A 12,410-nucleotide genomic window follows, 5' to 3' on the forward strand; every position below is an offset into this window, starting at 1 on the left:
GTAGACTGTGTTTCTCAGGGCCTTTTGCAATAGGATAACTTGCTTCTGGGTTATTTGCTCTCTTGTTTTTGTTCTTGTGCTGCAGACTAGGCATTTGGAATTATGGTGCTTGATATATTTCTTGGTGTCAATGCCTGGTCTTATCTTTGCTGGATACGTATTCTATTGCTGTTGCAGTCTTTGGATCCTAGGCAATTATGGTAGCTGTGGGGTCCTTGGAAGAGAAAGCTTCTGCAGGCCAGTGGTTACAGAAAGGAGTGAAGTTGGACTGAGAGGAAAGAGCTAGAGGAGCTGCATCAAGAGGTGGAGTCCCAACGAATGGAGTTGGGTTGGAGGAGGGGCTCCCACAACACGATGCTACAAGACTAAGAGTAAGTAAGTTTGGAGAGTCTGTAATAGAGGACAGGATAGGTAATGAACATCACCTACCGAGTCCAAGCCCACTCTGGGTCCCTGTCAGAAAGTGTTTCTTCAGACTGGCAGCTGTCACAAAGTAATGGAGATGGGTTAGAAAGGAACATTCAGAGAGTTGGAGGGGAAAAGCTAAGCTGGGTCTGCAAAGGGAGACAGAGTCCAGAACTTACAAGTGGTGATCAACACATAGTAGGCAGAGAGAGAGGGAGAGAGAGAGGAGGGAGGGAGGGAGAGAGAGAGAGAGAGAGAGAGAGAGAGAGAGAGAGAGAGAGAGAGAAAGAGAATGACAGAATTCTGAAACCTCAAAGCCTACTTCCAGTGACATGCCTTGTCTTATTAAGAGTTACTATTGCTGTGATGAAACACCATGACCAAAATCAATTTTGGGAGGAAACTATTTATTTGGCTTACACATCCAGAATTGTAGTCCATTGAGGGAAGTTAAGGTAGGAATTAAACTGGGTAGGAATCTGGAGGCAGGAGCTGATGATGAAGCCATGGAAGAGTCATGTTTCCTAGTTTGCTCCTCATGATTTTCTTACAGGACCCAGGACCAGCAACTCAGGGTGATACCATTCATAATGAGCTAGACCCTAGCCCATCAATCAACTAAAAGCCATCCTCCTGGCTTGCCTACACCTAATTCTATGGAGACAATTTCTCATTTAAAGTTTCCTCCTCTCAAGTGACTTTAGCTTGTGGCAAGTTGACACAGCACACATCTTGTCCAATAGGGCTACACCTTTTATTCCTTCTCAAACAGTTCTACAGACTGGGGCACAAGCATTCAAATAATTAACCCATGAAGTCCATTCTAATTCAAACCACCACAGTTAGCTTCAGAAATGTTATCATTGCTATTTTTTTAAACATCTTTGCTTAATTCCTTTTCCTGATTCTGTGTTAAAGACATCCCATTAAGTAAAGCAGACATCTTTTTCCATCTTTTTGGACTGAGCTTATAAAGGAGTCTGGCCAGAGATTCTGGTGGCCTCCACTAACTCTTAACCTGGTGGGAGATACAGGTCTAGCTGTGGTCTACTTATTCTGTTCTGAGCTGGTGGGAAAGCTATTGTGTGTGCCAGTTTAGGCTGCCATCAACACTGGGATGGACTGGCCTGTTAGATGTTCAAGACTGGAAACACAGGTGCTAGTTCCTTGGGTCAGGTATCTTGTTTCTTTTCCTGTTGTTGTGATAAAATACCCCAACAAAAAGATATATCCTGAGAAGTAACTTAAGGGAGGAAATGTGTATTTTAGCTCACAGTCCTACACCACAATCCATCCTAGAGGGGAGTCATAGCAGCGGGAGCTTGAGAGACTTGGTTGTACTTCATCTGTAACTAAGAACAAAAAGCTATCAGTGCATGCTGCTGCCCAGCCCTTGGTTCAGGTGCGTAGGCAGGGAATGGTGGTCCCTCACTGTAGGTGAGTCATCCCACCTCAATTAGCATAATCAATTAACATAATCAATTAGCATAATCAAGGTAACCACCCACAGGTACGTGCAGAAGTGATTCTCACTTCTGTCAAGTGGACAATTACTGTGGTCACAGCAGCTTTTTGGCCACTGGACATTGAACAGCTATGGAGTCTTCCCTTCCTAGGTGGAAGTGGAGCGCGGGGATTTCCATCTGCTTGCTCCATGCTGAGTACAGGGCAGCATCAAAGATGCCTGTCAGCTCAAACTGCTGCTCAGCCCACAGTACAGGCTAACAGTCAGCTCAAACTCTCTCCTCCCAAAGGCCACATGACTGTGCTAGATCCGAGAGAGATCCACAATTAGAAATATAGTCTTTCAGGGAACTTCTTTAGAATGTCTGGGGCATGGTTGGACATGTGAATGAACCTGCCATCTGGGTAAACTGAGGCACCAGGAGGTATCTTTCCGATCATGTGACACTGTCACATGTGCTGAGTCTCCAGTGTGGGACTTCTCAGTTTTCTCTGTTAGAGAGTTGGGGTTTGAATTTTCTCAGGTGCTGGGTCCTTTTGACTCCATATCAGAAATGATACTTGTCTGAATTGCAACTGACTAGTGTGTTTGTGGAGAGGTAGCAATACAGGGTCCCATGTTCTGTTTTATCCATGATACTATTAAGAGGTTTGCTTTTGTGGCAGTGAGAAAACTTGTCAGAGGGAGAAATAGAATAAGAAAGGTCAGTTGGCTGCTATTGCACCCATCCATATAATGAGGTTTGACCGGACTTGCAGAAGCATAGAAAGTTCACATGGCAGCTATGCATTTGGAAGGTGAAGTCATCAAGGGTTGAAGTGCGTCTATAATCTGAAGGAAGACACCAGCAATTATTCCAGGATTTAGATTATTTAAAAAGGACAGACAGCCATCATTCTCTTTATTGTGTATGTTACGTGTGTGAGTATGGTTTATGTGTGCATACATGCCTATGCCTATACATGTGTGTGCAGAAGTCAGGAAGATGTTGAGTGTCTTGCTCTATTATCCTCTACTCAGTTCCTTTGAGATAGGATTCTCACTGAACCTCGAACTACAATGGCAGCCACTAAACACTGTGATGCCCCTGTCTCTAGTCTCAGGGTGCTAGTGTGTGACCATACATAGTTCTTTACATGGTCATTGGCATCTGAATTCAGGTCATTATGCCTACAAAACATCTCCCCAGCCCCTCAGCTTCCTTACAATGTTTTTACCTAGACCCTGTGAGTCAAATACACCAAATACCACTTGTGTTTCTAATCAATTGCATCATGCTAAAATTGTTTTATTGCTTAAGCATATTAAAGTGAGCTTAGTCAGCTTCCTTAATAGCCATGTGTAAATATGTATGGCCAGTTTTAAATTTTGGTTAGCACAGATAAACTTGGCTAGTTCGGTCAGATCATACAACTGACTTAAATGGCCCAAACATTTTGTAACATTTTCAAGGAAGTCAATCCATGACACTGAGGTTCAAAATGCATCTCACACTAGATCAGTGGTTGTTAACCTGGAGGTCATGACCCCCGTGGAGGTCAAACAACCTTTTCACAGGGGTTGTACATCAGATGTCCTGCATGTCAGATATTTACATTATAATTCATATCAGTTAAAATTACAGTTATGAAGTGAAGTAATATGATTTTGTAATATAGCCATAATATTATGTTATGACTATACCATAAGGAACTGTATTAAAGGTTCACAGCATTAGGAAGGACCACTGTTCTAGATTAAGAAGCAGATTAAGAGATCCCCACAGGAATTCCTGTGAGTTTCTTCCTGCTGTGAACATCAGGGCTCTGGCCTCTGTCTCCCAGCCACCTCCCTTGAGCCATGGCCCCGAAGTAGCAATCTGCGATCCTGCCTCAGTCCAAGAAACCCAGACCGGCTGCTGCCCTAAAGCTGGAGAACAAGTTGGCCTCTCCTGGTCTGCTGAAGAGAGAAAAAGAACAGCAAGAAGCATTTGAACGTATTGATGAAGTACAAAATGAAATAGACGGACTTAATGGACAAGCCCGTGTGGGAATTTTGAAAGTAGAACAAAAATATAACAAACTCCGCCAACCATTTTTTTTTTCAGAAGAGGTCAGAATTGATCGCCAAAATCCCAAATTTTTGGGTAACAACATTTGTCAACCATCCACAAGTGTCTGCACTGCTTGGGGAGGAGGACGAGGAGGCTCTGCATTAATTGAAGTGACAGAATTTGAAGACATTAAATCAGGTTACAGAATAGATTTTTTATTTTGTTGAAAATCCTTACTTTGAAAATAAAGTTCTCTCCAAAGAATTTCATCTGAATGAGAGTGGTGACCCGTCTTCAAAGTCCACTGAAATCAAATGGGAGTCTGGAAAGGACTTGACAAAACGCTCAAGTCAAACGCAGAATACGGCCAGCAGGAAGAGGCAGCAGGGAGAGCCAGAGAGCTTCTTTACCTGGTTTACTGACCATTCTGACGCAGGTGCTGAGTTAGGAGAGGTCATCAAAGGTGACATCTGGCCAAATCCCTGGCAGTAGTATTTGGTTCTTGCCATGGATGATGAAGGAGGAGAGGCAGAAGATGATGATGATGACGACAAAGAGGAGGAGGGGTTAGAAGATATTGATGAAGAAGGAGTTGAGGATGAAGTGAAGATGATGGTGAGGATGGAGGGGAGGAAGGAGAGGAGGAGGAGAGAGAGGAGGAGGAAGGGGAGGATGATTAGCACAGAAGATTGATGGATTCCAACCTTTTTTATTTTCTTTTTCTTTTTTGATTTTCTCCAGTCCCTGGGAGCAAGTTGCAGTCCTTTCCTCCCTGTCCCTCTGTGCTCAGTCCCCCTCTTTTGAGGACTCAGCATCATGGTTCTCGATTAATTTCGGGGGAAATATCTTGAGCAAAATACAACAGGAAAAGAATCTCCACGTTTCTGTTCTAAATTCATTTCTTATCCTTTCTTGTCTCAAAAATTTGTGGATTCAACACCACCACCATGCTCTGTGGGAAAAAAGAAAAGCCCTCCAGTTCCCTTGGCTCTGTGTAGTAGTTTATAGAATTCTAGCTTTTTTCCTTTTCTCTGTATATTGGGCTCAGAGATTAGAATGTGTCTCTATGTGAACACAGACAGTTAGCATTTACCAGCATGTAGCTGTCTACTTTCTCTTTGTCCACTAAAAAGAAAAATGAAAAAAGAAAAAAAAGGTGGGTAGAGACGGTGAGCAAGGGTGGGATTGGGGTGTCGGGGATAGGTGGGCATCTGACAACATGGCTTCTCCTTTGGCATGTTTAATTGTGATGTTTAACAGACATCCTTGCACTTTAAGGTGACACTGTTAAAATAAAATTCTCTCCTGATGATGACTTGAGCCGTGACACTCAATGGGAGAATCAGCAGAAACTGTACGGTTTTATTTGCAGTTGACATTCTCTGTTGTAACTTTATTTTTAATTTTTTTCTTTTTCTTTTTTGGTTTTCACTGGAAGGAAAAAGATGCTCATTTTAAATGTTGAAGTGTACAAGTTGCTTTGTTATAATAAAATCAGTGTGTACACACACACACACACACACACACACACACACACCACAGAGATCCCCACAGGACTTACCATAAAGCTTGATAAAACAGTTTAAGGAGTATGGCAAATATTTGTAGCTTAATGTTTTCATAATTATTACCATTTAATTTCCTACTAGATTAAACATATCCATTTAGGTTTTACTTGTATTATTTCCTTGGCAAACTTCTCTCTCTTAAAGAGAGTATAATTACTATTTTATTTCCAAATCACTCCTGTTGCTAATAGGACACTAAAGCCAAGCTTAAACTTTCCTAACAAATTTAGGCTGGTTGAAAGCCTTAGGTAGGGACATTGTTGTAGAGCACAGGTGAGCTTCCTCGTCTTTTGTGTGGTTATCTTAAGTAGTATTGTTCTTTAATATCTATGAAATAATGTCAAGCTAAGTTTTTATTTTGCCAGTAAACATGTAGCAGTTCTTGAAAGCTAACAGATAAGTGAGAAACAGCACTATCTTGTGTGAAATGAATCCTTTTCCAACCATGGAACCTATAACAACTTCCTTAGCCTTGTGGATCTTACCTTTCTCTTGTATATGTCTTGGCTATGTATTTAATGATTTGTGTGGTCTCTGGGTGAAGTGCCATACCTTGTATTTTTTCCATTGGAGACACCCTCTCACGGCATCTGAAGGTTTCCAAAACAAAGGCTTTTTAGGACTGGGCGATCCTATACTGCCTTTTCTCTCTTTCATGAGGAAAGACTCTTCCTGCAGTAGTTCAATCAAGTCCAGACTGAAAGACGCAAAGACTGAGACAATAATCCATCTATCCTATTATTTCTGTCTTGGCATGGATTTGAATTCTAGTAGGAGAAGCAGATACAAAGCAATAAACGTGTAACATGGTATGAATTATAGAGAAAAGCAAATAAACAAGATGCCAGTCTGTGACAGAAGAAAAATATCCTATTCTATTTTTGATTCCAAGTTAAAATAAGAAAGTGGAATTTCCAATAGGTTGTTACAACAGATTTAAAAAGTTCACAGTTTCCCAGCTACAGTGATAGCTTGTCCCTCAATGCCTGTGGCTGTGGCTGTGGCATAGGTAAACCCACACTAACACTGCAGGACATGGTTAAGGTATGGCCCTTCTCCCAGGGACCACATAGGTCATTAAATACAATAGCCAAGAAATGCAATAGAAAAAGGTAAGATCTACGAGGCTAGGAAGGTTGTTAAAGGACAAGTCAGAAGTTCAGAGTCAAGGTCAGCCTGAACCATTAGGCCATGAGCCATCAGCCAGAAGAATAATCCAGTCCTCTACTGCAGTACCAGGAATTGTGAAACCCCCACCTCACTCCAGTAGTGTGCATTTCACTAATCTTAACACACATTCATTCATTAATTCAACAAGAACTGATTAGGCTGTTTTTATCTTCAAAAATGGAGTCACCTATTATAGTTCCCTCCATGGAGGGATTTCTGGTCTGGTGGGGCACCTAGATACAGCAGAATTTACTTGGAAAGCATTGATCAGTGTCATACGAGGGATAAGCAGGCTGCATCAAAGCCCTGAGACCCTCTGATATAATCTCTAAATTCAGAACTGTGCTGTAGCACCTCAGACTGATTTAACTAAAAATAATACAATATAATAATATAATATAAATACCTTAAGTTATAAATGCATTTTAGATAATGACAAATGCACACACACACACACAATTAAAATAAAATTTATATGAAAGATGCTGATGTTTAATCCTGACATGACCACCTCCTTTTCCTCCTCCTCTTTCTCCTCTTCATCTCTCCATCCTTCTCCTCTTTTAAAATTATTGTTATAAACTCAGGGCTTCACTCATGATAGACAAGTATTTTATTACTGATCTAATCCCAGACCTAGTATTTTCTTTCCCAGCGATAACTCTTTGGTCGTGACATACTATAAAAAGATGTTGCATTTAAGTTACATCTTTAGATATGACTTATGTGCTGCCAGGTGAGGAGGGAGGGATACTCGGGGTAAGGTACAAGTTATAGGAAGGTGCTCAGCACAAAGGGGAGGCAGATGCCGGAGCATGGTGCACATGCATGTGATTCACAGCCGCCCTTCGTTCTTCAGTTCTGTGCCTGGAAACATGGAGCTCACAGCACTGGGCACAGGCCTGGTCCTGAGAATAGCCAGAGGATTCTGTGCGTTGGAGAATGCAGAAAAGTCTCAGGAAAGCAGTAGAAGGTCTCAGAGACATTTGTGTTGGTTAAAGGGAGAAGTGCAGTTTACCTGTGATTGCAATTCTTAAACCTGGGCCATGGTCTAGTTGTGAAGAATGGGAGAGACTTGGGACTGGAAGAGGGGTCTTGTGAGTATGAGGATGTGAGCTGAACCCCAGAACACATGTGAAAAGGTGAATGGAGATGACACGTGCTTATAATGCTCACACTGGGGAGGGAGAGAGACAGATCCCTGGGATTTGCTGGCCAGCCAGCCTGGCCTCCTTTGTAAGTCCCAGGTCCCAGTGAGAGAACCTGTCTCAAAAACAAAACAGGACACAACAAAACAAACAAATCCCACCAAGCAAGGCAGCTGCCTCATGTACACAATGTGCACATATTATAAAGAGAGGCGGGGATGTCGCAGGTGGCTCAGTAGGTAAAAGAACTTGCTGCCAGACTCTCACAACCCGAACTCAATACCTGGGACCCACGTGGTAGAAGGATAGATTAACTTCCACAAGTTGTCCCATGGCTTTTGCCTGTGCATCACAGCATGTACACACACACACACATGTTGGGAGCTATTAAGGCAACGCTACTGTCCTGATCTCTGAATTGGGCCTCTCCCCCCCCACCCCCCGAGAAGAAAAGAGGGTCAAAAGCGGGCTACTGGTCCGAGAACAACCACAGATTGTTCCAGCCCTAAGTCAGCACCGGATGTCCTGACCTCAAGATGTACCCTGATACCGCCAAGTTCCTGCTTCCCCGTGTAGTCGCCAAAAGAAAAATTTCCGTTGCCCCATCCCTCCTGCTGAGAAGTACTTCCTCTTTTTCTGCTGCCCCATCCCTCCTGCTGAGGTGCATTTTCTCTGCCCCATTCCTCCTGCTGAAAGGCACTTCCCCTTTTGCTTGTGTATTTAAACCTCGGGCCTGACTAATACATTGGGGCTTTGATGCATTCCAGAATGGTTTCCGTGTCATTATTCGCACAAGGCCCTCGCCTCTCTCTACCCCCCATTTGGTTCTTAGGAGGAGGTCCCCTCGAGACCCTCGAATAACTGGACCTGCTGGACGGGTCACACACACACACACACACACACACACACACACACACACACACACACACAGAAAAGACTAAGTGAATGTGAAGGCGGGCCTGAGATTTGTTACTGGGGAAAGTGCTAATAACCAAATTGGAGATGAAGGAATTAAGGTTTGAGTCTCTTGAGCCATCTCCCTGTTTCTTCCTCGAGGGTTTTCATGCTGACTGCAGGTATGAACAACAGCAGGCTAGTTTTAACACCCTGAAGTAGAAGTGGCTTTTGGTTCAGCACTAGGGTGTAGACTTTGGATTCAGGAGTATCCCTATCATGAAGGATTGTGAACAGGGAAGTCATTGACTGTGTGGAGAAAAGGGGACAGAGCAGAGTCTTGTGCAGGTGAGAAGTTTCTCATCGAACTTAAAGTATTGACTTGGAGGACTAAACAACCGGGGAACTAGAGACCAAGACCATGAATAGAGGTTCCAGAAGGCTGAAAGGGACCATGGTGAGATCACAGGCTGAGTAAGGAAAGGGAAGGCATTGATCTGCTTCTACACAGAGAAGGCAGGAGAATCCGTCACAGAACCAGGAGAAACTGCACATTATCAGTGTAATCAGGACTGTGCGCACTTGAAAGTCAGGTGTCGTACAGGGAAAAATGGAAGCATGTTAATTTTTTACAAGGCACAAAGGAATGGAGAGATGGAGCAATATGTGAACAGAATTAGAAAAATTAGGAGACATGAAGTTGTTTTTCCTGTTGTTCTCTCATTATGAGATAGAAAAGAGATTGTCACTTGAGGTGCTTCGGGGGTTTGGGCTTAGAAACTAGTAGAAATGTTGGCAGTTCTACTGAGATCTGGCAGAGTTTGTAAAAATAAAATATCTGTGTCATCCACTGAGAGGCAGTCATGGGAAAGGCATATCTGGAACTCAGTTCAGACAATCTCAATCCCATTTAGAGAAGTTCACCTCTTCACATGTTATTCCAGTTGCTCACCGCTGAGGATGGAGGCCTCCATCCTTTGTTTGTTAAGCTCTGTGTGCACATGCATGGTTTTCTGCTATAGGGCTGGCTGGATAAACTACAGGAGAAAGTTTGTGAAAAAGAAAATGGTTAACTTGAAAGCCGGTTGTGTGCATGTCATCCCAGCCCTTGGGAGGTAGACGTTGAAGATAAGTATGTCAAGGCCACCCTCAGTTTGATAAGGATAATGTTCTTAAGGAAGAATTTCCCCAGAGAACTAGAAGCCATTCTGTGCCAGTCTCAAAGAGCAGATGACCAACCCTACCTTCCTGTCTAAATCTGGCCATTGTGGTCCTCTTCTAAGGTGCGTTGGCACAGGATGTGCCATAGAATTCACAATATCCATGTCTTCTTCCCGGCTGGTCAAGCTCAGTTCCGGAGCCCACCCTGGTCAGCAGAACTCCTGACTGAATTTCCTCTTTGAGGAAAGTGTCTGAGCCATATAGCTAACCTCACACAGAAGCTCATCTCTTCACCGTCCCCCTTCTCACCCTTTTCTTCTTCCAGGTTATGCTAGATGCTTATGGCTAAAACTACAAGCCAGGAAGCAACACTGTCATAGGTTTAAAAAAATGATGATAAATGTATAAAACACAGTCTATTGTTTTAACCAGTTTCAACTGTGCAGCGTGTGGTGTTATATTTACATTCTTTGGTAGCCAGCACCCACTCCAACCCCACCCCCAGAGCGCTTTCATTTTGAAAAACTACAATTACGTACCCATCTTCAACTCCATTTCCTTCCTTTTCCAGCCCCCATTAACTATACATCTCCTTCCTGTTTAGGATGTTCATGAATGTGAAGGCATGCTGTACCTATCCTTGTATGTATGCACTGTGTAGGAAGGTATATGTACACATGCATGTATATAGAGGCTAGAGGTCAATGCTGGGTATCTTCCTCTATTGCTTTCAATCTTAGGTTTTTGAAGCAGGATCTTTCACTGTGACTGGAGCTCAATGACACAGTTAGACTAGATGGCCAGTGTGCCTCAGTGTCCCTCCTGTGACTGTATCCCCATTGGTGAGATTACAGGTATATGCCCCAGGTTCACTCTCTACATGGATACTGGGAATTGAGGTCAGGGCATCATGCTTACATAGCCAGCACTTTACTGACTGAGCTATCTCCCTCTCTCCAGTCCCTCCTACTTTGCTGTCTTTTTGTGACTGGCTTATTTTACTTGGGATGTTGGATCTTCTTCCTCTGCAATACTAACAGCTTGTTGTCTGTATGTATGCTATCCTGTTTCCATTCATCTTGTTGCCCTTGGAATGCCTCTTCTCACTGACCCTGTAGATAACACTGCTTCGCATCTGGGTGTAGAGATAGCTGTTGAGACCTTCCTTTTAGGTTCTGCAGGTAGCCAGAAGTACAGATGCCAGCTCCTGAGGTATTTTCAAGTTCTTGAAGCTTTCTCTCTATTAGTAGAAGTTTCTCAAAAAGTCTTAGTTTTCAATTTCACATATTTTTTTCTTTCAGAAGTGTAGGAACTGAAGATATCAGAACTCGTTTCAATTTTTACAACTTCAACCCCATCTTGCCATGTTTCTGGATGTTAACAATGTCTTGGAAAGCCAGGGATAGAGGTACACATCTGTATTCCAGTTTCTGAGACACTCAAGGTGGATGGCTGTGAGTCCATGACCAGCTTAGATGTAGTAAGACTGTGACTCTTAAGACAAGATCATCTTGGAGAATCTACAACTTTCTAGTTGCTTTAGTTACTAAAGACTAGTCCAGTCTGGGGTCTCCACTTCTTCTGCTTTCTTCCACCCAGGCTCCCTTGTTCTGGAAGAACACAGGTTTCATTTTCTTGAGTTGTACACTAACAGAGGGATTAACAGGCCACATGGTATTTCTGGGGTTTGTTCATGTAAATTTTTTATGTGTATAAGTGTTTTGACTACGTGTATGTTTGTGCACTATGTATGTGCACAGACCTCTGGGACTGGAGTTACAGATGGTTGTGAGCTACTGTGTGGGTGCCAGGAATTGAATCCCAGTTCTCTGGAAGCCAGTGCTTTCAATGGATAAGCTCTCTCTTCAACCCCTAATAATTCTGTTTTCAATGGTTTTTAGAAACCTTCTTACATAGTTGGACCAATAGTTGTACTAATTCTCTTTCCCATATTCTTTCTAGCACTTATTATTTTTAGTCTTTTTAGTAATAGCCATTTTTACATGTGTTGGAATCATAGCTCATTGTGGGTTTTTGTTTTACATTGGGGTGGGGGAGCGGAAGCACATGTTGTACCTGCTAGAGTATATATGTTGCAGTCAGAAGACAACTTTTGGGAGTCAACTCTCTTCTTGCATCATGTGGGTTTTGCGGATTGAAGTCGGGTGCTCAGGCTCAGTGGCAGGTGCCTTTATTCACTGAGCTGCCCCTTCGGCAGCATGCAGGGTTTCATTCATGGGGTTAGGTGTCCGCTTGCTTCCAGACAGCTGTCAGATTTGTAGACCTTCTTTCATGCAACCTGTTTCAGTCTGTTGCCCATTGTTATTAGTTATATGTTGCTCTTTAGTATGTTTTCTGGACATATTCTAGATGCCACACCCTTTTCAGATGTACACTTACAAGTATTTCCTCTCTTCTGTAAATTTTCTTTTCTACTGTTTATTTCTTTTAGTATATCACAACACTTTGGAGAACCTCCCACTCTCCCTTCCTTCCTTCCTTCCTTCCTTCCTTCCTTCCTTCCTTCCTTCCTTCCTTCCTTCCTTCCTTCCTTTCTTCCTTCCTCC

At 42.9% G+C, this 12,410-nt stretch overlaps 1 protein-coding gene and 1 pseudogene across 5 annotated transcripts in view; both read left to right on the forward strand.

The window, feature by feature from the left end:
• LOC115030650 overlaps positions 1 to 12,410 on the forward strand; it is a 575,682-nt gene that overhangs the window by 77,168 nt on the left and 486,104 nt on the right. The window lies entirely within an intron of this gene.
• Positions 3,710 to 4,582, forward strand: LOC110291783 (annotated as a pseudogene).

Source organism: Mus caroli, chromosome 3 (genome assembly GCF_900094665.2).
Source record: "Mus caroli chromosome 3, CAROLI_EIJ_v1.1, whole genome shotgun sequence".
Lineage (NCBI taxonomy): Eukaryota > Metazoa > Chordata > Mammalia > Rodentia > Muridae > Mus > Mus caroli.